This window comes from Coturnix japonica, chromosome 12 (assembly GCF_054131305.1).
Source record: "Coturnix japonica strain WE chromosome 12, WE-NBRP24, whole genome shotgun sequence".
Lineage (NCBI taxonomy): Eukaryota > Metazoa > Chordata > Aves > Galliformes > Phasianidae > Coturnix > Coturnix japonica.
This window is the reverse complement of record NC_140674.1, coordinates 9,099,222-9,126,029: the sequence shown is the minus strand read 5'-3', so window position 1 is coordinate 9,126,029 and position 26,808 is coordinate 9,099,222. Positions and strand designations below refer to the sequence as shown.

The 26,808-nt window shown below is 39.6% G+C and overlaps 1 long non-coding RNA gene across 7 annotated transcripts in view; it reads left to right on the top strand.

Moving 5' to 3' along the window:
- Positions 1 to 26,808, top strand: part of LOC107318060 (uncharacterized) — a 213,050-nt gene that overhangs the window by 26,383 nt on the left and 159,859 nt on the right. For 6 of the 7 annotated variants that reach the window (XR_014933546.1, XR_014933549.1, XR_014933547.1 and 3 more), the window contains exon 4: positions 18,646 to 18,787. The exons of the other annotated variant lie outside the window; for it this stretch is intronic. This is a non-coding gene — a long non-coding RNA (uncharacterized LOC107318060). The remainder of the gene's footprint in view (positions 1 to 18,645; positions 18,788 to 26,808) is intronic. 7 annotated transcript variants of the gene reach the window in all.

The following is a 26,808-nucleotide window of genomic DNA, read 5'->3' as shown; positions in this document are numbered from 1 at the left end:
TAGAAATTTCAACACTCTAGATATCTGCCTGCAGCAGTGTATGATTCTAATCACTGCTATGATTTCATAAACCCCCTTTAATTCAGCAAACATTCCAGATTATCAACATATGCGATTTGTATTTTGGGAGAACACAGTGCTGCAAATTCTTCCTGTTGTCAGGCTTTTTAGGTTTTGTAGCTGAAAGATGCATATTGTTAACTAGAGGTAATTTCATAGATATAGTTTATAAATATATGCAACTATTTTGGGCTGCAGAGATGACATTCTCCTCAATGAATCTAAGAAGGAAAGCTGCAGAGTTTAAAGCCAAATTCAGCTGGAAGAAAGAAAATTGCTTCCATATATCTTCTGTATGTCATTAAATGGAAAATGAGATAATTCTTCTGAACATCTGAAAACTAAAAAGGAGGTCTATTCTCCTCTCAGTTTCTGTGGATAACTTCAGCTAATTTTTGTGGCAGTTATGCATGTTGATGGGAGAAAAGATGCCTCAAGTAGGGATGATAGAGTATACATATATTACTAAATAAAATGCTCATTTTACTTATGATAATCCTTCTTTGTTCCAGATATATGTATGCATTCCTCTTACAGCAAATATTTCAGTTGTCAGGATGGCTTGATACATTTGTTCTTTGATGTCAAATCGAGTTGCATCACTGTGAGTGGTTGCTACAGAAACCCCAGCTTGGATTTTACATGTATTGAGTTCAATCTTTTTTACTTAGAGAAACTGGATTTGAATTTTCCTCTAAGGAAGTTCTCGGTAAAATGGGTAAAACCTCTAAAACTGCAGCAGTAAGCATGGCAAAAATACCCAGATAGCGAGATCAGAGACAATAAGGAAAAAAGCAATTTGAAGTCCAACAAACCAAATCTATCTCTCGATAAAATGCTCCCTTTTGTAATTGAAACCAGAGCTAAATTAGATCAATACCAAAATATTAAAGTGTGCCAAACCTGTTTTCTGTAAGCTTTGCTATAATTGGATTCTGATGTGAGAGATAGCTTAAGTAGGCAAAGTCTGTTGACTCAAGACCATGATTATTCATAGAGAAAGAGTTCCCTGCTAAGGTATATAGTACTTTTATCTGGTGTTTCTTGAAGAATTAATACATTTCTGTCCTTCCCCTCCATGCTGATACATTTCAAGTCCATATCTTGCCTACAGTAAATCTCTGTCTTGCTTAACAAGGAACGATTTCACTGTATAAGTGAAGCATATTGACAACAGATTTAACCCAGACAACTCAGCTTTATTCAATCAGAAGAATGCTGGCCTGGTTTCAGGTTTCTGGGATCCAGGCACAAAATGGACATGCCCCAAGTAGAATCCATTTGTTTTCCCATGAATGCACCTAGTAGGAGGTCAAATAAAAATAAATATTTTGGCTGTTCAGAATGAGATAGATTACTGGAGTATTGTGATTCAACTGGAAATGTGATTACAACAAACAGTGGTAGCATCAGAAATATGTTCTGGTGAGAATAAGAAGCATTGTGTTTTGGTTTTTTTCCTCTCTCTTTTAAACTGAGGTTATTCCTTGTCATCGCTAATGAGATTTATGAGAATATCTACATATATCTTAAAGCTCTTCATCTCTTCGTAGAAAGCATTCTGTTCATGACTTATGGGAAAATAACCTTTTTTTAGCTTGATAGGAGTCTTTTTAATGTATAGACAACTTATATGAAAGAGTAGTTTTATGGACTTTCCCTGTGATGGTAAGAGTAAATGAATTCAGATCCAGTATACCAGGGACCCCAGATGCTCTGTGGAGCTCCACCAAACAATGGAATAAATTGTGCAAGGGCAGCTTGTCCCTAATGTTTTTGGCTATTTGATTTTGTTGAGGTTTTGCTGGTGTTATTCAGATATTCACTATAATTTATACCGTAACGTGGAAGAAAACCTGCATACTTGCCTGCAGGGGAGTGAATGCTCACTGAAACAATCCTTTGAACATAATAAAAATGAAATCCCCAGGTAATAAAAAAAAAAAAAAGAAAATCCTCAACTTTTATGAATAATGCATTGGTGGAGCAGGAGGGGAGGAAGTGCTTTTAAGATTTATTTCCCCCCACCCAACCTGTTGGCAGAAATAAAATCTGGGTTGAGAATGGTTTCCTATGCTCTGAATGTATTCTCAGGCTTTTTTGTATGGTTTGGCCTAAAAGCCAAAACACAACCAGACACTTAATAGTGGTAATTCTGATTTATGCCTTTGCTTGTTTGTTTGTTTTTCAAGTCCATGGGTGTCTCCCCCTGTGTATTGACCATCTGGTTGTGGGTTTGGCTGCGTGGGATGTGCCTGGCATGCTGAAAAACAGCACAAAATTGCAAAGCTGTTGGGGGCCCACTAGGATGGCTTGTTTGGGGTCCTGGGTGAGCTCTGAGAGACAGCAGGTGTTGTGATGGGAAATTCAGGATGGCAGGAAGGATTTCTTTCTTCAGCTGTTAAATGCATGGGAAATACTAGAGGAAGCACTATAAAAATAAATGGTACTTTTTCATGTGATACTGAAAGTGAAACGCTTTTGTGTTACTGTCTCAATAGAAACCTGTCTGAGGATTTTTAGCGGGTTTTGCCCTATAGCAGTGAGTCAAATTCAGCATCAGAGGATGCAGACTCAGAGCTGTGTAACGGTTGTTGAACAGCCTAAGTGAATCTTAGTTTCAGTACAGTTCCCACAAACAAGTGTCCCAGTTGTGAAAACTGCCACGGTACCCAGCTCCGCACTAATGATTTCTGTCAGTGTGAAGCCCGTGCTCCACAGCCATTGCAGAAATCCCATACATTTGCCATCATTTCATCAAGTGACTTGGACATGCTTTGGTTTCCAGTTCTCTGTCACTAAAGTAATTGCTTTGTAAGATGGGAGAAAAGAAAGAAATCTGACAGTTCCCAAATTGAGAATACTGGAGGAAATTTCCGTAACGTGTGTAAGGGGTATACAACAGGCAGCAGAGAGTCGGTTCTCCCAGGGTTCGATTTCAGAGAGTCACAGCGGATGTGGTGCTCTTACAGCCAGTTAAACTTTGAATAATCCTTTCAGGAATAGAATATATTTTCTGTGACTATGACGGTGCCAAATCATTTTAAGTTGCCAAAAAGCTGCTTTGGAAGGACTTGAGGAAACCACAGCTGGGAATTGTGTCACAGATATAAAATGAGATTTATTTACTCATCCATATCCAACACTGAAATAATAAGGAAGACAGGAACAGATGAAAGAAGCATTTGCCCTTCTTTTTCTTTTTTTTTCTTTTTTTTTTTCCCCCTTCTATTTACAGATTTCCTTCTTTCTTTTCTAATTTAATTTTATTTATATAGAATTTCTGTAGAAAATGCGCATTTTCAACAGTGGCTTAAACTTCTTCTCACTGAGGTCATTGGACAATTGATACCAGGAATGATTCTAGTGATTCAATTCATACTCTGAGGGGTAGGGAGGGAGAGCGCCATGTGCTTGGCAACTCTACAGCATCTCAGGGATTTCATAGTGCCATGTTCTGTGGCTGAGTCTGTTTCCAGGTCTGTGGTCACTGCGGCTCTTTTCTGCATGCTTGCTCTGCCTCTGGGCCTGACTAGTTTTGTTGCTTGATGTCAGAATTCAAGTGGTACCTGGGAACCTCTACTTCCTCAAATAATGGATATATCACCATGATACTTAAATGCTATTGAAATACTTATGTATTTTGTATGTTGAGAACATCCTTCCTTATGCTAAGGATATTTGCAGTCTGCCTCTGTTTCAGACTTCTTTGTTGGACAGTGCTTTGGAACTGTAGCCATAAAAACCTTGTGGGTTTTGCTTGCATATATATACCTAATATAGACCCACTCCCACAGTTCTGTATCCATGGAGCCTAGGTTTTTTTTCAGGGTAAATTAAAAAGAATCATCACTGCAGATGATCATTTTTATATGTCTGCTTTTAGGTGTTGCTTGTATTTGCATAACTGACCAAATTATAGATTTAGGAGGATGTACTATGTTCTATTCTGATTTTCCTTATCTGTTTTACTGAGAGATAATTTACCAAGAAACCTCTTTTCTATCCTGCTGTATCCAGAAGCTTTCATATCTTAGAGATTATAGGGAATATTGTAATAATGGTAATCTGGAAACACAATACGGCTGAATATGTGTGTATGCGTGTACATCCTGCCTCATTGTATTCATTTGTGTTTCCAAAAGTATTAGTCCAATAAATTTTGTATTCTATTAACATGAATTATTTATTAAAATACTCTGGCTTTGCACACCAAATGAAACATATTAAAAAAAGACTCTTTTTTTCCTCCAATTAATGCCCATTAAAAATAGCAGTTAATTTATTTCTGAGTAACTGATTTAAACATTTGACAGGTATCTACTTTATGAACAGCAACTGCCAAGGGAGGAAAAAATGAGGCAGAGCAAAGACATGTAGAATCTGCTAATTGTTATAGGTTCCACACCACTGGAAAAAAAAAATATGGGGGGCATTTTTCTACATAAATGTAGTGACAGCAGTATGGGAAAGAAACTGGAATAGGAGGAAAGGTCTTTGGAACAATGAAGGCATTTTTAAGGGCTCCCTGAGAAGCAATTGAATACTTGTAGGGTACAACATGGAGTCCTTTGTGGGATCAGGGCTCTATGATTGTATCTATTTTGTCTGGTTACTTTATGACACATGCAGATATTTCTGTTAGGTTTTGTGTGAGTAAATTGCTGAAACATCAGTTCTATAACCACAGTGCAAAATGTACTTGCCACTATTTCAGTGCAGTTCCATCTGCTTCTGTGGGAAGTGATGTCCTGTTTATGGGCAGCTATTCCGACAGTTTTGAATTAGGAACTTATTAGGGATGCGAATGGGGTTCTTGAAACCTGTGTTGAACACTTCAGAAAAAAATACCAAGCTGACAGATGAGCAACGTCTCCATTTTCCTGTGCTGCAGACTGACATACTCAAGTCCAGACCATCCAGGGCAACTCCATGGAAGGAATGTATGTCTAGTACAGTTTAGCTGATCTTTTCATGTAGCAAAGGTGTATGTAGCTTCAACATTAGAAAAGGAAGTTGTTCGCTTTCTTTTTAATTTTAATTTTTATCTTTTAGCTCATACTGCATACGTAGCATCTTTAAGCATTGCAGGCTTTGGGACTCCCAATGAGTGTTTCACTGAATGTAATCAGTTTAACTTCCCCTCCTGTTTTCATAGCTGTAGTTTGTCCTCAGTATTACTATGAGGTGGAATAATCACTTTCAACATTAACAACAACTTTGTTGTTTTTTTGAATCAAATTTTGGGTCTTAGTATATTTTTTGCTTTAAAGCACTTACTCTTCTTAGAGAGTTTGGACTTCTTTTTTTTGCTTTAATTTTGAAGAACAGAAAATCTTGCTTGATTAAACTGTTATGATGACTTTTTGTGGTCTTGTTTAAGTTTTAATTTCAGAATCAGTGCTTGAATAGAAAACCTCAGATTTGGAATGATACAAAATTATTGGAGCTGTTTGAGGAAAATATCCTGGGTGATAAAACTCCTCCAAGGAGGGTACCCCATGTGGTAGTTGAGAACAGAAAGATCTGCTCATCTTTATCTCCAGTCACAAGAGGAGTGCATGAATAAAAGTGTTTGGTTTTCAGACTTCATTCGCATTTTCCTCTGAGCAGAGGAAAGTATTGTGGTAGAAGACCAGGTTCATAGTTTGCAGTCCCTGTCTTGAACCCATGATAAAAACTTGAAAGATGCCTCATGTTTTCTCTGAGAAAGATGAGGATTAAAGGACACTTGAGCTATTATATTTCTACTTTGGCTATGTCAGTAGACTAATTTCTGGTCTGATACCTTGCTGTTTATCACATGCTTCCTGCGGAAGTGCTTTGCTCTTTTTTAAAAATCACATAATGGATTTTCTTATTATGATTTTGTAAACTGATCTTTCAGTGAAGTTTTGAACTTCATGATATTCATTGCTTTACTAGATGCTGAAGATAGCAATTCTTGAAATTGTGGATTGTGATTTAAAATATTAACAGATTCCTTGCTGGACCTAATACATCTCCTGACAGAGTACTCCATATTCCTATTCCTTATGGTGCTGAGTAAAAGATCTTGGATAAATAACTTGTATGCCATTCTCACATTTTAAATTAACTCCTTGTTAGTGTGATAAGCAGATGCTCTTCCAGTAGTTTTGGAGCCTTTTCTTGCTACCATGTATCACTGGCTTCTGTAAACTTGAAACCCTCTTGGAAAATGCTTTTTTTCTATGTTGCTTTTCTGTTTCCTGTAGGCTGAGCAGATCTATGGATATTACGGAATACATAGAATACATAGAATTGTAGGATCTGGAGGAAATTTCAAGAGATCATTGAGTTCAGCCCCTCCTGCTACAGCAGGTACTCTACAGTAGGTCACACAAGTAGGCAACCAGATGGGTCTTGAAGATCTCCATTGTAGGAGATGCCACAACCCTGCTGGGCAGCCTGTTCCAGTGCTTAGTCATCCTTACTGTAAGTAAGTTCTTCTGCATGTTTGCATAGAACTCTTCTTATGTACAAGTTTTAGGTCATTGCTCCTTGTCTTATCACTATATATCACTGAGAAGAGCCTGGCTTCATCCATTTTCTTTTCCACCTCCTTTTAGATATTTATAAACATTAATCAGATCCCCCCAAGCTTTCTGTTCCCCAGGTTACACAAGTTGCTCAACTGTTGTTCTTCAAACAGGAGATGCTCCAGGCCCTTTATCATCTTTGTGGTCCTCCGCTGGGCCCATACAATGAATATACTGTGTTGTAATTGGTCTTCTTCTTGGGTCAGTGATAGGAATATGTCGCCTTCCTTTCCTTCATGCTTCTCTAGTATTCGAATCATTCAGACTTAGTGTAGTTACAGCATATTCAGTATTTTGTAATAGAATATTTTTTGAGAAATAATAGCCATTTAGTTCTGTTGTACTGACTGTTGGTGCCCTAGAGAGTGTTGGAAGAGCAACACAAACTTGGATACTGGAGTAGATTTCCTACTATATTTGTAATTCTGTGAGCATAACTCAGAGGAAAAAATATATGTATTTATTTCTTTAGATAGAATGCTATTGACATTTGTAGAACAGATATTAATGATGTTAGAAATATTACATAGCAGATCTCTTCCCTGCATATAAAAAGTGTGAAAAATGAAAGTAAAAAAACCCACTGTAGCCAGGTCTAAATGTTTGAGTTTTTTTTAGTTTTAATAATAAAACAGATTTTGTTACTATTGAAGCATGCCAAAAACAAAACAAAACAAACAAACAAAAAAAACAACAACAAAGAACTTAATAACCACTAACTTCCTCTATTAATTTGGTATATCTGCATTATAAATCTGAGTGCTATTTGGCAGTTTTTAGAAAAATACGTTTTCATCTACATGGACAATATTTTATGATGCTTCAGCTTAATGTGTCTTAAATGGTGGATTAACAAAGTGGTTTAAAATGGAAATAGAAATGCTGTCTTTAAAGAAAATTGTAGTGATTATCTCTAATAGTTAAGGAAGTTAAATAAATATTTGCTTTGGGAAATATGTACAGATTGGCATTATTTTTCGAAGTAGTTTAGGTAATACCTGTCTGCTACACTGTGTGTTTAGGGAGATGAATTGATTCTTATGGCATAGAAAATTCAGCCTTGCCAAGAGGACCACACAAAGGTCAGTGATCCAAGAGGTAACACTGCCCAGGAATGAACAGCAGTCCTCCTAGGGGTCAAAGAGAGCCTCTCTTGGATAGTGAAAAAACAGGCGAAAGCATTGCCATTTCTAAGCACTGCAAGGCTGACTGTTCTAAAGTTACTTGCAAAGGAAATGCTGTCATTTAAAAACACATAGGTCCCAATGGAACTTCATTTGACATTTTGTAATAAAAGTGTTTGAATGTGTTTAGGGAAACAAAGAAACTGCACTGCTCTGATGTTCTTCTCTGCTCTAAGTCGTAAGGTTAAGAGATCACGGTTATCAGTCCGGAGGGGTTTTCCTCTACAGTGGCAGAGTCTGCTTGAAAGGTAGGGAACCATGCAGTCTCTTCAAAAAGTGTCTTCAAATACATTGTACTCAAACTTAATGTTGGCTAATTTTAAAAAACAGATACTGAACACTTTCTGTAGACATTATTATTTTTTCATTATTTTTTTTTTTTTATTTTTACCTCTGCTGGAGGGTACTATGTTCAGTTTGCAATAGAAGCTTCCATTGAGGTTTGTATTGTTGCAATGCCTGTGTGGGCTAGCAGTTCTCAGGGATCAAATGTTACCTTCAACCCCACTTGCTGGCATGGAAATAATGCACTATTGCAATGAGGTAGCCAACAAAATGGTAAAGAATCAAAAATGATGAAATATGTCCATTCTGGAATTGCAGTTTGCAGCACATTTTAAGCCAAGTGAATCTGACAGAAATGCAGTCCTTTGCCTTGGGGGCAAGCAGTTTCCCCATCTCTGTACTGCTGAGAAAGTTTTCCTCACTGTTTGCATATCGTACCTTTTCCCTGGAAGCTGTACTGAAGCTTCATTTGCTTTCTTTGCAACACTTCAGTGACTTGCTTAATTCTGGGGGTGGTCTAATCCTGATTATAAGTGGCCAAATTGGCTGCTGTGGCCTGAGGAAGCGTCTTGGCTGAGAGGACCATGAGAACAGAACTGTGACTAGCAACCAGCTGCTCTCAGGTGGGCTGAAACTGTTGATCCACCTGTCTGATTTTCTTGGAAAGTGAGTATGAAAGCTTTACTGGGATATCACAGCCCAACAGCATCCAAAATGATGAAAATTCTGTCTAGATTAAGCCAGGAGTGTTTTACATAGAGACGTTGTGGATAGAGAAACCTTTTCCTTCGTATGGTAGGATAAATTAAAAGGCACAAAACCTCAAAGAAGCATTTCTTTACCTGGTGTAGTTAGTTAGTGGGATAGAGAATCCCAGAGCTTCGATGCTCTGCAGTATAGAAGGAGCACTGCTACATGTCATGGCTGAGGGAGCCTTCAGGATGGAGGAGGGGAAAATAGAAACAGAGAGGTGGCAAATGAAAATGCAGATTGCAACAAAGGGGTTTTGAAAGTATTCAAGGGAAATTTGGTGCTGATGTTTTGCCACTTGCTTCTGCATCTAAGTGACCTATCTGATCTTGCTTACTCTCCTCACATTGTACAGCTGCTAGTGTGGCTCCCAGCTCCCAGAAGAGTACACGTAGGGCACATTTTTTTTGTACACTCAGCTCTCCAGACACATGCTTTATAACGGGAACACCTGTGTGTATCTGAGCATTGGCTTCTCTCCACTGGAAGCACAGATGTCGTGCTCAGAAGGCACACATACTGGGATTGTGTTGCAGAATAGCATGGAAGCAAATGAAGACAGCTTTTACAAATCTTGAGGATATCTCCCTGCAGCTCTGACGTGCCTTGAAAAGCAGATAGAGTTGTCCATGTAGTGAGTGAGTTCCCGTTGTCCCAGCTGGCTGAAATTAGTGACAGTTGTTCCTTGGAGTTACCAGACTGGATGTCTCTCTTTCTGTGTCCTTTGCTCTGATCTGCCTCTAATTGAGGGGAGGCACCTAAGGTCCTTTGTGCAATAGGATGGGAGTGCCATTTGCAGCTATTGTCTTTGCCAACCGTTTTGTTTTTGCTGTCAGAACTCTGTCAAACAGAGAACAGATAATAATAGAAAGCTGCTCCTAAGCTTCCAGGACCAGCCCAGGCCTTGCTCTTCTGAGAGCGTCACTTATCTGCCCCTTTGAAATAGGAGGTATCGATTTCTCAGACTTCTGCTTTACTGGAAAAGTTGGTTGAAATTGGTCAATGGCTTCAGAAGTTACTGGAGGAGAGGGAATTTGTAATCAGATGCAGACAAGTTGGCTTTATGTGACTACATGAGCCTTATTTCTGTAGGAATCCCTGGTAAAAAATGTGGATAAAGTTGCAGTAATATTCAGGTTAGAGTTCGTATTGGCCTCTATTTCTTTCATAATTTTTCCAGCATGACTTTCTAGCATGATGATGTTACTCAGCCAGGTTTTTGAAACTTTTTATGGCATATGGACACTTTTTTCAGTCTAACTTCTCTATCTTCCTTGATTTTTTTCTTGATGAACTCATTCATCAATTGGGAAAAGGAAACACACAGAGGCGCCTGTTGGAAATGTTGCTGGCTAGATTTTTTAATTTTTTTTTTTCCATAAAGACAGTAATATTGGCAGAACTTTCTGATATATCGTGGTTCTGAAACAGCACTGAAACATTCAGGCTAGATAGATTTTTGCATGGCTTTGTAGGAGCCCCAGTGCCATGATGCTGTTCCTTGAGAAAGGAAACGTGGTCTACATCTGGGAAGAGAGCTGTGTGCTATATCTAGTATGTTCAGAGAGCATTTTCTCTGTGGTATTTTTGCATATCAGTATTTTCTATTGAACAGTAATGTGTTACAAGGACTGTAAAGTCACAAGTGAAGTAGACAGAGCCTCAAGGGAAAGAAATGGGAAAAAGAGTGCAAAAAGGACACTGACCAATGTCTGTGGATTTTGGTTACAAGACTGAAAGTAGGTGGAACTGCCAACAGAAGAATCAATTTCCATTTTTTTGTTCCCCACAGCATATCAAGTAGATCTAGATGGGTTGAATGGAGAGCTGGGTACCTGACTGGTACCCAACTGGTTTCCTTATCAGCCTCAGTGTATGTGGGAAAATGTACTATTTTTTGTAAACTGTAACCTTTGGCAGTCTTTGGCTCTGCATATTGAATAGAGGGATGATAGCAGATGTGGCAGGAGACACTCAGGCTTATTTGCTCCTACAAATGAAACAGCTCTAACAAGAAAGGAAAAAAAAAATCTTTACAGAATTAGCTAAAAAAAATGTGTCAGACAAAATTGTGCTTTGAATGCTTTATAAGAGCTTACTGTTTTGCAGTGAGAAAAGACAGTCAGGTGTTGATAGCATGTAGGAGGCAAGAGCTGTTATTAGTGAGTGGGAAGAAACACATTGAGTGTGGTGTGGGAGTAGGGCAGATGGGAAAGAATCTAGTGGCTTTTTTGGAACTACTCATTCTGATTCATCTTCCTACAAACTTACTCTCAAAGCCTCCATGCAGCACACCGTCATCCTCCAAGGTCCCACAGTACTGCCAAGCTGAGAATGGCATTGAGAGGCATGTTGAGTCAGCTCTGTGTGCTGTAGTAATAGAAGGTGTTCAGTGAGGAGTTTAAATAACTGTTTCAGCCAAGTAGGTTGTGACTGTATAGGACTATAATACACAGGTGGGATGCATATCTATTAATTCAAACCCTCTGTGGGATGACAAAATGGTAGTATGCTAATTTTAAGGTAGTTAAAAATGTCTGTGAAGATCCATTAATGGAACAATTTCCATGCTCACTTGCTTGTGAATGTGAGGGCCTTATTGCCAAGAGTCTTGGTTAGAACCATGGAAGCGTGTCCAAATGGCCTACAACATGCCCTGAAATGTCTCCTGAAAGGGCTGCTGCTTGGATGTGACATAAGTACTATGTGCTCTGACTGGAGACGTGATGATGGCATTAACAGAAAATACCAAGAAGGTCAATAGAGAGTTTATCACAGTGAAACCGGTTCTTTGGACTTGTCATAAATCTATTAACTTCTTCACTAACAGGTTCTAAATCTGAACGTTTTGGACCATATTCTAAAGTACAAGAGTATATAATTTTATCAGACTGTTGCTTGTACGCCTTCCTGTTTATTGCTTTTCTTTGTTGTGAAATGCTTGTAGTTGTATTTTTACTTCTGCTACTTTTGTCTACTAATCGAGTTTGCTCCTCAAAGGACAGAGGAAGATTTATTTTACAAATTTACACTTGAACTTCCTGTGGTGGTTTTGCTCTCAGGTTTCAGCACTGGTGATGAAAGGTATTTCCCACAACGCTTGTGAAATTTAAATGAAAATGCGCCTCTGCAAGAAATGTTTATTGCACTTCATATGTAATATTACATTTATTAGATATACTTTTTGAGGCTTATTGTGGTGGAATTGTTTGCTATGTCGTGACCTTTGACATTAATTTTCACTCAGGTTTTGACATAGTTACATTATGACTATCTGTACACATGGATGGATTGTTAGCTAGCTAGATATTAATATATTTACAGGTCATTTCTGAGAAATTGTTGTGCTGTCTGAATAGTAATGGGGAAAGCAAAGGGAAGAGGTTGGCAGGAAAACATATTTTCATTCCCAAACTATCAAGAGGCTGAAAAGCGAGGACAGGATAAAGGAGACAGAAAGGAAGCAAGAAAAGAATCAGTGCACAGTCATAACAGAGGCAAAAAACAGGTTTGAAAAAAAAATAAATATATAAGCCATAGATTCCTTTTGTGTTTTCCTGAAGCCCAGAAAAAATTTAAGTATGAAAAACTTGGGCTAATTGAGAGCATTATATTGACTGGCCCCAATTTTCCTTCTTTCTTTGTTTTCAATCCAGCCTCTCTCATTATAGCCTCTTAAAATAAATAAATAAAAACTCTCACTCTATAAATATCTGAAAGAGTCATTCTTATATAATAGCCCTTTTCTTGCAGCAAAATTTATCATTATAACAATACCGTCGCAGTTTTGCTGGCAGAATCACAGCCAATCAAAGCTATTACAATAATGGAACATTTCATGGTTTTGGAAATTAAATGTGTAACCATGGCACAGAAATGTCTCTTAAATCATATTTGGAGATGTATTTTTCACCAAATGATTTGCACATTATCTCATTCCATCTGAATTCTATTTTCATTAAAATTACACCATTGATTTTTTTCCCCTTTGTTTCTGCAGCAATTTTGCAATAGTGTTTCCCATCTGCTTTCACTTTTTGTGAGTTTGATCATATTTGCTCAAGAAGCAGATCTAAGCCTTATTTTATCATGAGGCAGAATTTAACAGCTGACTAATGGTCAGACTGTAGATTATGCTGTAAATAGTTAGCACGTTAACTTGCAGGAGTGAGTAATACTGTTATTAAATGCAGTAGCTGAGCTATTTTCAATAAGGATGTAAGCGGCTTAATGCAGTCAGTGTTCCAAGACCTAGAACCAGTTCCAGGTGTGTGACTCCTCAGGAGTTTTACTTGTTCAAGACTCATGAGAACCAGCAAGACGTTTCTGAGTAAGAAAAGATGGAAGTCTGTAGGTGTTTGTTCTCTGTACATATGTTGAAACCTTCCTGAGGTGTTTGCGTGCACCTGGGACCATTTCTGGTACTGAGCTAAGGTGTCTGCTCATCTTTGCTGTGAGCCTTTTCTCCTGGGTAGTGCAACTTCAAATGGTCTGTTAGTAGAGCTTTCTGAACAACTAAGGGGGGAGATGAAAAACCAACTGGGCAAGGTGTTCACATGATATACAGCTTTCAATCATTGGATGAGGAAAGGTATTAAAAGCTCTTCTTAGTTTTCCTGTTTCGCTTATGAGAATTATTTGTGTTATTTTTCAGCTTTTGAACTTTTATTTATATGTGTTTGTTGTTGGTTTTTTTTTTGTAAACTGCATACATAAGATAATACAGTGTATGAATGCAGTTTGTGTTTTAATTGCATTCTCAAAATGAAGTGATAGAATTTAAGCAAAACTAATAGTGATATGTATATAACAGGTATGGCTTTTTCTAGATGTATGTCTCACCCTTAGGAGAGCTGAGGGTATGGGTGTACAGGAGGCCAGACACAGGTGAGGTAGTTACAGCTGGGAAGGAGGTGCAGGAACACCACAGGGCTCTGTGAAAATGATCCAGGTGCATCAGAAGGGCAGTAGGGCTTTACTAGCTTGGGCTAAGTTCACTTGAGAAGAGCTCTGTTAGGCTGCTACATCCACAGGATATCACAGATCATCCCACCATCAAGAGGCACTGTTAGTTGGGTACTTCTTTGCCTTCACTTCAGGGATTTGAATACCATGCCAGAGCACTGGCCTAGTGATGGGCTGCTCTTGGGGACATGATTTCTCTGCTTAGAACTTCTATGGTGTGCCCAAGAAAACGCTCCAAAGTCAGTACGTATTTCCCTGCCAAAAGCTTTGGTTTCAACTAATTGACGTTTTCTTCTGAAAAACAACTTTGTCAGAAAGTGACCAACCAGCACTGGTTTCACACCCTCTGATCTGTCATCTTTAATCTGCTTCATGAAATCAGGGTTCCAGCAGTACTTACTGCTGGGCTGTTAAACATCTTTTAAACTGCCTTCTGCTTTTGTCTAGATTTCTCTTACTCGACTCATCTGCAGCTATTTGCTTCTCCTTTGGGAGAGCCCCGATCCTGTTTCAGTCTCTTGTACAAAGGCTGCCTGCTGCTCTGCTGGCTTTTCCTACTGCTGTTTGTTTTTGGTGTGTTTTTTTGTTTTCGTTCTTGTTTTTGGTTGTTTTTTTGTTGGTTTTTTTTTGGTTTTTTTTGGGTTGGTTTTTTTTTTGCCATTTGTTTTTATTTCATTTTTTTTTCCCCAGAAGCACCCATAATGAAAAAGTAATGGGAAAAAATCACACAAATCTATTTTCATACTCAAATCAGAATTACACTGGAATTCAGGAAAGGTTCACATCATGATTTCTCATGAGAGCTGAATCCGATTCCTGAATCCTCTGTCTGGTTTGTATTTGCAGTGCTTTCTGCAAACTGGTATTTGCAGGTAATTCTAGCAGTCAGACCGCTCTCATTATTCTGACTTGTTCCAGGCCACGTTTTGCTATTTTTCATTCCTCCTCCTTCTCCCTCCTTTTTTTTTCTTTTTGTTTTTGTTGTTTTTCAAATTAACAAGAATTAGCACCTTTTACCCTACTGTTCTCAGCATCCTATTCCCCCAGATAAGCAATTTCTTGTATTCTAGACGCTGACTGGTGTTTGAAAAACTAGCAAAGATAACTTCTTTAAGTGGTATTTCAAGTTGAAAAGGGATAACAACGTATTATTGTAAGGGAAGTACAGGGAGAGTTCTGAGTGTGATGTGCTTCACTGAACAAATGCATGTGCAAATCTAGTTGCTTTGATATAGTAGATTGCAAGAATTTTTTACACATATCTTATTCATTGTGCCTGTAAGTTATACAGGGGAAAAAAAATAACCCTCTAACTAAAACTGGCAAGTATTCAGAAACCACAACTATTCAGCGTATTGCCTGACCATTTTTAAAATGTATTTTGCACTTTTGGTAGATGTTGTAATGCATTCAGCACAGTGTGAAGTCTTGGCATAGATACCAGGTTCTAAAATAAGATGAGCTCTGCCTTTTAAGAAAGCAGTGTTTGCCTGTGAAATACCTTTGCTATTAAGAGCCTTTGGGAAGAAGGGCAGGAAATAGCAGCGATGATGCTGCCAGCAGTGAGAAAACAAATTTATTTTGAATTCTGACAAATAATTACAGCAATGGATAAAGCCCTTCTTAGTGAATGCTGAGTAGGCAGAATTGCACTTTCCTTGTATATACTGGTGGCCTTTCCCAGGTACCTCTTAACAGTCAGCTCTGCTCTTAGTTTGTTCACGTGAAGGTGAGTTTTGATTTGGTAAGGTGGGCAGTGCTCTGTCTGGCAACATGCTGTGTTCCTGAGGTTGGTTTCTCCACTGCCAGCTGCTCATCAGCAGCTCCTTTCCTGGGGGCTGGGCAGGCATGTAGCCATAGGAAGCCTTCAGATAGGACAATGGCTGGTGAGCATCAGTCCCCTTTCTTTGCACAGATCCAGCTAAAGGTGCAGAGCACTAGAGGCTCTGGCTGGCATCAACACGGATTGCTCACCTTCAGCAGGTATAGAGCCTTGGTCTTGGAGGTAGGGTGTGCCAGGGTAAGCAGCCACCATGTTGGTAGCATTGCAGAGGTGCCACATCACATACCTGGTTCCTATCCTTAATATCTATTGCAGAGTTTAGAGACTACACAAGTGCAAAATTTTTTGTGAAGGTGAGTAGGCATTAGAAAACAGAAAGGAAAAGGGGGGTTAAGGAGGCCCTTGTGAAACCTGTAATGAACTCTAAATAGATGAAATTCATGCTGTGGCTGTGCAAATAAATCCTCTGAGTACAAATGGAGCCCACTGAACAATTTGCCACCCAGATTTGGGAAGCCTTTTTGGCTTGCATCAAGCTGAAGATCTGTGGCTCCCACACAGATTCTCCTTTAATATGTCCTGTCCGTTTGGTTTTAACTATCCTTAAAAAGCCCATGGAGCCCTCTTCTCTCTAGAGAAGCAAGAAGTCAGACAAAGCAGAGCAGGATCTCATCTAAGCCCCAGGGTGGCTGCCCTCTAGGCTCTACCAGTGCTGCAGCTCAGTAGGAGCAGCCAGGAACTCCACACACGTGAATGGAGGCACTGGTGTTCACTGGTGCAAGCTGCAGTGGCTCTTATGGTGTTGCTTCAGACAGGGAAAGTTAACTGTTAGCCCTGCTCTATTTTAGATGGAAAATATAGTTCTCCACTCCTGTAGTGCTCTTCCTGTGAAAGGCAGAGAATCTGGAAAGTGGTTTTAACTGATTCTGTAGCAGAAGAGGAGGCACTGCACTGAGTCACTTGGCCTGAAGCACCTTACTGTGTCGAATGACATGGTTGGTGAAATCCGTGCTGCTGTGAGGACAGAGTGATGGTGTCCTCTCTCTCCTACAGCCAGCACTGACACTGACATTCTCCTTTTGGCTCAGACTACACTCTCTATTATGTGCCATGAAAACAAAACAAAGTGAGGAAGTAGAGTAAGTGACATGGCATCCTTTCTAGCTTGTTTTTTATTTTTATCTGTATTTTGGTTTCTTCTCACTGCACAGTCAGGTTACAATTGGTGTAGGAAGCCTTTCTCATGCTGAATGCTAGCCATGTATGTGTGTGCACCATGCTGCTCTTGGCTGTCTGAAAGAGTCTAGTGTGCCTGCAGGTCTCTGCAGCATGTAGTGAGTCTGCCTGGCTGTGTGCAGGGAGCACACATATCTCCTGAAGCTGGGGCATAGCATCAGCTGTGACTGTTCCTGTCTGCTCCTCTCAGTGCGGTGCTCTGTGTACTCCTGCCAGGACCTTGCTGCTGGGTTCAGGGTGATGTCCTTGCTGGGATGGTTTGGCCCCATTGCATGGTTGTAGCCTTGTCTTACTCCACTTCTTGTGTGCATGTCCTACGGTCATGTGCCACCTGCGTGGCAACCACATCTCTCCATGTACAAAGTCTGAGTTTCAGGACTGAGTCCCTCCAATACAGTCGCAGTGCACTGACATTTCTAAGGAGAGCCTGAAGTGGCTGGGACAGAATGACACCATTTTCTTTATTGCTGTGTGGAAGCTGGCCATGTGTGTTCTTTCCTCTCATAAGGGCACAAATTGTGACTGAAATAACTCCTGCTGGAATCCAGTTGCAGCCTGCTGCACGCCTTTGGTACTGGGTGGAGGCACAGTGGTGCAGGGAGTGCTGCTCCACCTGAGAACTGCCTCGTGTCCCTGTTCCTCCTGTCAGCCCTGTGTGCAACTGTGTTGCAGATCAGCCTAAAGCCTTTTTGGCTTAGAATGCTACGCTTACTGGGCTCCAGGGTGATATTTTGTGGCCTTGGAAGCTTGTCATATGTGTTTCCCTTGCAAGTGCTGTCCCTCTCTCAGGGTATTGGCTCTGAAGTCCTTCCAGCTGCCGGCTGCACCTTCTGATGTGTACTGCTGGGAACCTGCAACCCCTTCTCCCAGCAGCACGAAGGCTGCAGCTGTTGCTGCTTCAGGAGCTGGGGCACATGGTGCTCCTTTGGCAGGCTCTGGGGACCCAGCTATGGCGCAGTGTTTGTGCTCGAAGGCAACATTGGCTGCAGCTATCCAGCTAGAGAATGGCTGCCTGCGGTAAGAGATGTCAGTGCTTCAAAAGGGATGAATCGTGTCCCCTGAATATATTAGGTGTGGCAGTGAGCACGGAGATGCCCTGCTGCCTGACTGCACGGGGGGAGGGGACTGCCTGCGGGTCGGTGAGAGCCTGGCTGGGAGTGCTCCAGGGCTGCCGCCGGGCTGGCAGCATCCCCTGGGCACTGCGCTGAGGCTGGCCCCTGCCCAGGTGTGGCAGGGAGGGGAGGAGGCCTCCATCTGGCCTCCTCTTTGTCTTTTGCACCCTTGGGAAAGGAAAGCGTGATTTAGCTTTGAAGCATTAAACAAAAACCACTGAAACACTATCCCTTAAGAACCGTCTAACCGTTTATGGCTTAATGTAAGCATGCCCGAGGATTGATGAGGAAAGGATGTTGCTCCTGTTGGTAATTACAAGTTTGCTCCATTCAGTGTTTTCTATTCTGTTCACTCTGTTTCAGCGTTTAAACTTTATCTTGAGTGCGTGCAAATGCTTTCTGCTGTGTCAGGAGCTTTGCTTAGCTATTCATGTGCTCAAACCCTAGGTAGGATAGTTATCCTTTCAGGCAGATCAAAGGCATATGTTTGGTCATTTGGAATAGGTAAGCAGGAAGAAAGAAATCTCTTCAGAGTGATGACATAGTAGAACTGCTAAGTAACAAATACAGCTATGTTCATATGTGTGCATGTTCCTCTAATAATCACTATTGCCAGTGACACAAAAATGCAGAAGAATTGAAAGCTTCCAGTTAATTGCAATATCTGTCAGTCAACCTGTCTTGCCAATGACTTTTTTTCTCCTTTACAGTGATAAACTCTCGTTTTCAAGAGAGGAGCTTCTGCCAACAGAGAGAGAATATGTAAATCTTGTTTTAAGAAACAGTTTTGACCTGGGTGATAGAACTAAAAGGAAGCATTCTTTCCTCTGCAAAAGACTAAGAACACATGAGGTAAATGGTAATTACTGGGGTTCATTCATAATACATTATTTCATACATAATATAATCATGTGAAATATTGAAGACAGACTAGAAGCTGCTGTGAAATGCAGGTGCTCTGTTTGTTTGTAGGTTGAGATGTGTGTGGACAGATAAATAAGCTTCAGTTTAGGAACAGACATTTTTATATACTGGAGTGTTTACAGTTCAGACAAATAAATGTTGTTCCAGCCGTACTGGGTCCACACAAACAGATAAGAGTCAGCAGTGCAGAGACAAGTTTGCTCTTTGCTGTATGAAGCTATACAGAAATGACAAGGAGCTAGGTCTGGATCAAGGCAGTATAAAGCAGAGCTAGCCCAAGCTCATTAGCCTGGGCGTAATGCCATGCTAATATATCTACACAACTCCCCAGACCCGAGCTAATAGCTCAGCATGGTGCTATGCAGGGTACTTGCACCAGCTGGTGCAGGGATTTCTGCATTGTACAATATAAATGTGCCATAAGGTTTTCACACCAGCTCTGTAAAGAAGGCAAAATGACTTAAGGGCAAGATAAAGTCCGAGACTTTGAAAACCAGGGATGTTTAAATCTGGGTTCCCAAATCCCTGTACGTACTTATGAGGAGAATTTTGATGTAAAGGTTATGGCAGTCAAGGAGAGCCTTTATAAAGCCTACCACAGGCTTTGGATCAAACTCAAGGAAGTGCTCAAAAGTTTGAAATATGTAGTAATTCTTACTGATATAATTTTTCAACACCATTTAATTTTATCTCTGGAAAACAGACTTGTTGAGCTACTCAGTCAGCTGCTGTGCTTCCTTGTGAACTTAGCAGGAGGGACTCTCAGGCTTCTACCTCTGTTCAGTTGGCAGAGAATGTCTATGTAAAAATGATGCGTTTTCTCCCTCTCTCAAAACCATGGAACAAATAGTCTGGTTGATTTTGCTTAGTAGTGACTTAACTGCCCATCTCTGGATGAAGTTGTTTTATTTTTTTTCTCTAAAAACAGAACTACAAAAACTGGGGGCTCATGTTTGAGTCAAAGTTTTACCCTTGTTTTCACTGGCTTGATTGTCTGAGCCAATTCTTAACTAAGGTTGTGACTGTAGATGCCAAAAGAGCAGGAAAGAGTTGATTCACAGATCAGCATTTGTGTCAAATAAATCTGGGAAGAACTGGAAATTGCAGAACTGAACTGGTTGTGATAACCAATAGTCTTAGATTGCTCAGTAAGGAAAACTGGGGAATTCAAGTTGCGTTTGGGTTCAGCAAATCAGTGCACTGTTAAATCTGAACACAGGAGTCACTTTGAACCAACTGATACACTGTCAATTTTTTACAGACTGATTCGGCACAGTTCTGTGACTGATGGGGTGGGGAGATCCATCAACCATGGTCCAAGAAAGGGGAAGGGCTAAAAAGGGGAAGGGGTAGGGAAATAGGCTAAAAAGGGTGACAACAATCTGAGGAGAGTTGATTTACTAAATATGACTGTGGAATGTAAGATAGCACAGTGTAATACAATATAATTGGAATTGAAGCTAATAAATCAAATAAAAATGAGAGAGAGACTGTCTAAAAACTGAAGGCCTTAATCTGATGCTGAAAGTGAGCACATGCTGCTGAGACAAGCAGAAAAGGAAACGGGGTGTCTCACGGTTTGTGAATAGTTTTATCTTTCCCTCTGAACGGAAAAGGGAAATGCGAAGTCCTGTGGGGTATGTAGTTGTTCTTCTGAAAATCAGGTACCTAGAAAATCGACAGTCTATGGAACTGAAGCATTAACTATTTAACTCTCAGTGGTCTACCTGATGTTATGATGTAGAATGCCAATAACAAAAAATCATATAACCGTGACTGTACACAGGAAATGCAAAATCTTACAGTGGGAATTCTGCCCAAGTATTACAAGTTTTGGCCTAGGAAGAGCAGGAGATAGGCAATTTACATACGAAGAAGTTAAATATTTCAAAACATGTCATATGAACATGTAAATTTCCCTTAGAAAAGTCACTTCTGTAACACTGATCATAGCTGAAGCAGGGTGTGTGGAAACAGTACTTGCGGGAAATGTTTGAGGCCCTAAGGTTAAATCCCACTTGGGAAGAGGTAATAAATGGTAGCTCAGCTGCTATGTTCTAAAAATACTTGTGAGATAAAACTGTTACCTACCCAACAAAGATGAGAAGCTGTTGTGGCACAGATAGGAACACACAGCTGTCTGACTTAGCATGTGCCTGAGTGTGTGCCAGTGCCCACAAACCTAAAATGCAGATCATGCAGCATCAACATTTTATTTGCTGTCTGAGCAGGGAGCTATGTGCTGCCATTGCAATAGTGGCAATTGCAAGTGCTGTAATATACCCCAAGGACTGTTAGGACATGCTGTGGGATTGTCAAAAGGACTGCATAGGGCAATGTTTTTGTCAAAACAGTATTCACCATAAATATCAATCTTTCATGTGATCCTAAACTCCTTCTGTGATGTAACCTTGATGGTGTCTCTCTAGTGCTTTGGAGCTCACCAAACAGTCTTATTGAGCATAATGTTTTTAAAGTACCTTTATTCTTTCAGAGTATGCACAGGCTGGAATGCTTTTGATCATTCTCCATCCTGTCTCACCCCTCCAAGCCTCCCTCCCACAAACACGGATCTGTTGGCACCAAGTACTTTCAGTAAGCCCTTTGGCAAAACAGTTTTGGAGAATTTTGACTAGAATCTGTGGTCTGTTGCACTTTCTGACTTCATCCGTTTATTCTTTTTTTTCATTTTCTTTTCATTTCAGTTTGAACATTTTATTTCATCTTTTCCATTTCATTTCCTTAATGCTTTTTTTTGTTGTTGGTGGTTTTTTTGTTTTTTTTTTTTTACTTGCCAGAACTTACAGTGTGGCTGGGGAAAAAGGCCTCTCCTGCCCCAGTTTTCTTCTGTTGGTTTGAAAACCACTTGTTTCTCATGGGGCAGTAAAGCTCTGGAGTTGTGTGATTAGAAAGCCCATCTTTGCAAATCATTTTGCCTGTTAGAAGATGTATGGAAGGCAATTAAAAAAAAAGAAAAAAAAGAAAAAGCTGTTGGCTTCTTTGGAAAATACAGTTTAAGGCAGGAATTTACAACTTTTCCACTTTCAGTGCACAGTCGTGGCATCCTTTTTCTCAACTGGCCCTTTGCTTTTTGTGCACAAGACGGCAAGAATGGATTGCAGAGCTTGCAACGTACCTAGGCAATCTACATTCCCTGTTGTTATTTTGCAATATTAAATGTTATCCTGTAAAGTTATAGTTATCTCAGCAAAGGAAATAAGACGTATCTTGCTGGTAATGACCCTTCACAAAGCAACACTGCCTTATGGCTCCTAGAATCTGAATCTTGAGCTGCTGTAGCTGTGTTGTGCCGTGCAATGGCAGGAATTAGTAGTTGTACTTTTCAAACACAAAAGAGAGTGCTAAGTTCTATTTGCCAGTCCTGGCACTGTGTGGGTAGACTTCTTAGCAGCAGTCCTTCAGTGTCCTGTAGGCACTCATGGCTCTTGTCAAGTAATGTGCAGAAGCAGGGGTCTTCTTTCATCTGTAAAGATGTGCTGTGCCAACAGTCTTCATGTATGTGATGAGAGACCCAGCAACAGGACCTGGGGTTTTGCTGGTAAAGGGCAAAAAGAGGAACATCTGTTGTTGGGAAAGGGAGAAATGTATCCCGTTGCCCTGTGCTTCTGCTTCTTCAGCTTGTCCAAGTGTTGTGTAAACAGTTGCTTCTTTTGCACTTTGATAGCTTTGTTTGATATTGAGTATTGTTTACTGCTAACAGATCTGTTGCTGGTATGATGTGGAATAAACAAGCACCTTTAGAAAGGACATACCCTCTTCCCTTTTGTTTGAGTGTAAACAACATGGAGAAGAATAAGGCATTGCACTGCATTTCACTGTTTTGCTGACTCAGTGTATTCATGGTCACACAATGAATATCACTGTTGTTTCCTGTAGGGACAAACTGGCTGAGATCTGGGAGAAGGTAACCAAGGAAATGATGAAAATGGGAGATGCAAATGTTTGAATGTTTCTCCTTATTTAATTGCACTTTTTCTTTCTTTCTTTTTTTTTTTTTTATCTTTCTTTGCCCCCCCCCCCCCCCCCCATTTACAAAATATTAAGCAGCAAATAGTTTGGCAACTGTTCCTTTATTTCTTTATTTTGATTATTTGTATGTAGGTCTCAGGAGTCACGAAACAGATCTAGGAGGAGATTTTCTCTTATTTGCTCTGGCTTTGTTTCTAGTGACTCATTTCAGAATGACTCTAGAAGTGTAACAAAAGTGGTAAATAATGGATCTCCTGGATGACCCATCCAAAAAGCAGCACTAAAAAAGAGAGATGCAAAATAAAAGAGAAAGCTGTTGGTGGTGTGAGGGGTACCAGCAAAGTAAGCCTATGCCAGATGTGTGTGGGATTTACACAGACTAATGGTGTGTCCTTCTAAGTATCCGGTGAATTTCTGAACTGTACGTTTCCCTTGCTATCAGGCATTTAAGCCACAATCTAGCCTTTATGATTCCTGTTATATTCTTTGTCTTTTGTACTTATGGGGAAGTTATCAAAAGAATGAACTCACTGAGAGAAATGGTAAAGAAAAACAAATGTGAAAATAATAATTACTTGTTGTTATAAGAGAAAATAATTCCTTAAACAGCATCAAATCCGAAACAAATCTGTAGTCTTCTTCGTTGTTTGTAGAGGAGCAGGGGACTTTGACAGATAAAAGAAAACGGGCTTTAAGGCTGGTCAGCAGCCTCAGTGCAACCACCTTGGGATGGCCTCCTTTGGGCTGTGATGGAAGGTAGTGTCATCTCAGGACTGCTGCTTTCTCCTACTGGGTGCTGGCACCCATACAGCTGTCCTCCCTCTCAGCAGCAATGATAAAATGAGATGGGTCAGAAAAGAGGAATTAAGAAGTCAGCTTGATATTGACATCAGTGCATTGGCTATCCTGGCACTGAAAAAGCAGTTTTCAGGGCATTATTACCAGAAATGATGCCCGGTTTGGAGAATATGGTACTGGTTCATCAGCTTTTCCTATGCCAACGGGAGCTATTACTGTAGTGGAGGCTGACAGCTCTATTTTGTTTCTTGCTCATTACACTGGATCACTTCTATGCGACGTCAGCTGTATTTGTGTAAATATGTATATGTATATTTGCATACATTTGAATATGTAATTCCATGTGCTATTTTTAAATGTATGAATAAATGAAGGCAAAATAACTAAAGAAGAGTTAATGAGAAGTATTAAGAGTTATTTGTATATTTTTACACCCTGAAGAAATAATTGCTTACTTGAAAGCATGTGATATGAAGTAATGCAAATAGCATTATAAAATAGTCTTTATGGATCTGAAGACCTTAAGCATTGTGGTAGTACTGAGGGACTTCAAACTGGCAGTGCTTACACTAAAATTTGCTATATGTATGGAAAAGGATCTGACTATGTATGAGAATCAACCCCCAGAAAGATGGCTGCTTCCCACATACGCTGGTATGGTTGGAAATTCTTTTCTATCTATGATGTTGAATAACAATGATCAGTTGGGCATTTTGCTTTGGCCAAGTCTGCCCTTTCAGGATGCATGTGTGACATCTTTGTGAATAACTGAAATAAGGGAATTGCTTAATGTGAAAGAGAAATTCCACAAATATGGAACCCTTGGAATGTTTTCTATATCACCCATTTCCTTTGCTTGTGCGATGTGTATGGACTGTCAGCATGCTGTGGTATGTGGTAACCAATGCATGTAGGAGGCTATTAATCTTCTTGTTACAGTACTGTGTTAATGTAAGATTTAGGAAAGCAGAGGAATTCTGTTCAAACACTCTCAGTGTGTAGAACTTGTCAGCCTGTATGGACCTCTTACAAGCACATACAAGCCAGAATCAGCTCCCTCTGTCTGTTAGCATATTCTCCACTTCTATTCTTTGGATGAACAATCATCTCATTGATCATCGTAGCCTTATTGGCATATTCTCATTACTGGAAACGAAGTTCATGTCACCCTGTGTGTGCTTCATGGTAAAGAGTATGATGGGAATGATGAGATCTGACCCACCAGCTATGGGATTTAAATGCCTGAGAGTATGTGCTATGCTTTTAAGTAAGTAGGTTTTGAGTTTTCCGATTTATAGATCAAGGTTTTATTCTCCAGTGACTCACCAGACAGTGAAGATTGCAGAATAAAGATTTGTTATACTGCAGTTTTGCTGCAAGCACTCAGCCAAAAAGAAAAAGAAAAAAAAAAAAGAAAAAAAAAAAAAAAAAAAAAAAAAAGAAAAAGGAGAGAACTCTGGAAGGCAAAAATATTCGAGGATTGGAGGAAAAGTGATTTATTAAACTTTTTATTTCCACTGTCTTTGCAATTATAAGATATCACATTGTATAGAATTTTTCTCTACAATGCTAATACTCCCTCTGGTATTTGTAGGTGTGTTTTTTTTCTACAGTGTTTAAAGACCGAGGCTTTTAGCAGTTTAATCCAAACCAAAGCATCTTTATCATGGGACTCGCTTTTAATTCTCTCTTAGATGCTTTTTTTTCCCTGTATGCCAAATTAGATATCATTCTGAAGGCATGCATTCTTAATTAACATTTTTTTAATCAATGACTGGGTTCTCAGGAGGATTTTTTTTTCTATGCATCATTATTTTTCTCTTTCCGCAGCAACTCCACAAGCAGATTAAATAAACAGAAAGAAACACTTTGTGGATTTTTCTTGTGACAGCCTGCAAACCTGTGAACTTTTTTATTTATTTTTATCTCAAAGCTGCTAATTGTAGAACTGTATAATTAATGCATTATCCACTACAACAAGGTTACATGGTTTGTGTTTAGCAAACATGCTTTTTCTGGAGGGTGGAAAAATACATAGTGAAAACTTAAGGAAACTCGAAGCTGTTTTTCACCGCTCTGCATGACAGCCTTTTTCTCAGCCATCATTAGAGCTGTACACCTAATCTGATTCTGAAAAGGTACCCTAAGAATTGGCTGGAGCACCGGTATCATCCAAGTCCACATCGTGAACCTTGTGATTTAGCCCTTCGAGATACACCATTACAGCCAGATACTCTTGGAATTGGAATGTTTGCACTGCTAATTGGCACATTCCTACTTAGATTTGGTAGGACATGCTTATTTGTAATGTGTCTTGAGAATTTACTTCTTAATGGATAATTGCCCCAGCTTTGCTAAATCTTTCTGTTCACCAGCCTCTTTCTTTATTGTGTCTACCTGCTGCTTTTTCAGTATTGCTAATCTTTTTTCTTTTGTTTTTTTTTTTTCCTCCAATCTAGTCTTCCTTCTGATTATTTCACATGTTTTTCACTGGTTTGAGAATTTCTTTGCTCCCTGACCTTTTCATAAATCAAGTATGTGTTGGCATATGTTGGAAATGATGGAATGATTTCCTTATAGCTTGCAGCAAATTGATGTTATATCAATGCTGACTTTGTTACTGCACTCATAGAAACATTTTTTAAAGATTGGATGATTCAGTATTCAGAAATCACGTGCATTATATCTAGGGATTGCTCTGGGAAGTGAATGCTTGGTGACCCTGGAAATAGCGTGACCTCTTCTATTATGAAAAATAGAAGCTGGTATATGATTTGCACAGGTTTTAGTGCATTATTCAGTTCAAAGGGATGATTGTAAATACCATATATCTGAGTCCAAATGGGTCTTTTTGTCAAGTTCTGTTCAAGTCAGTTTCCCACCTCTGATCATTTCATTCTCATTATCTTAAGATTTTACTGACAGGAAAAATATACTTCCAACTTGGATGAGTTTTGCAGTTTTTGTAATTATCATTATACAGTTCTTGACCTCTGAGTTTCTTGGTGAAACCATTACATTCTCATTCCAAAATGCAATCTCAGTCACAGCTTTTACTGAGTTTGCTCTTTCCATGCTTCTGTGAAAGTACTGGAAACTGAACAGGTGGTTTTGAGAGTGGTCATTTTTTGTCATGTCCTAACAATTTTCTAATACTTAAT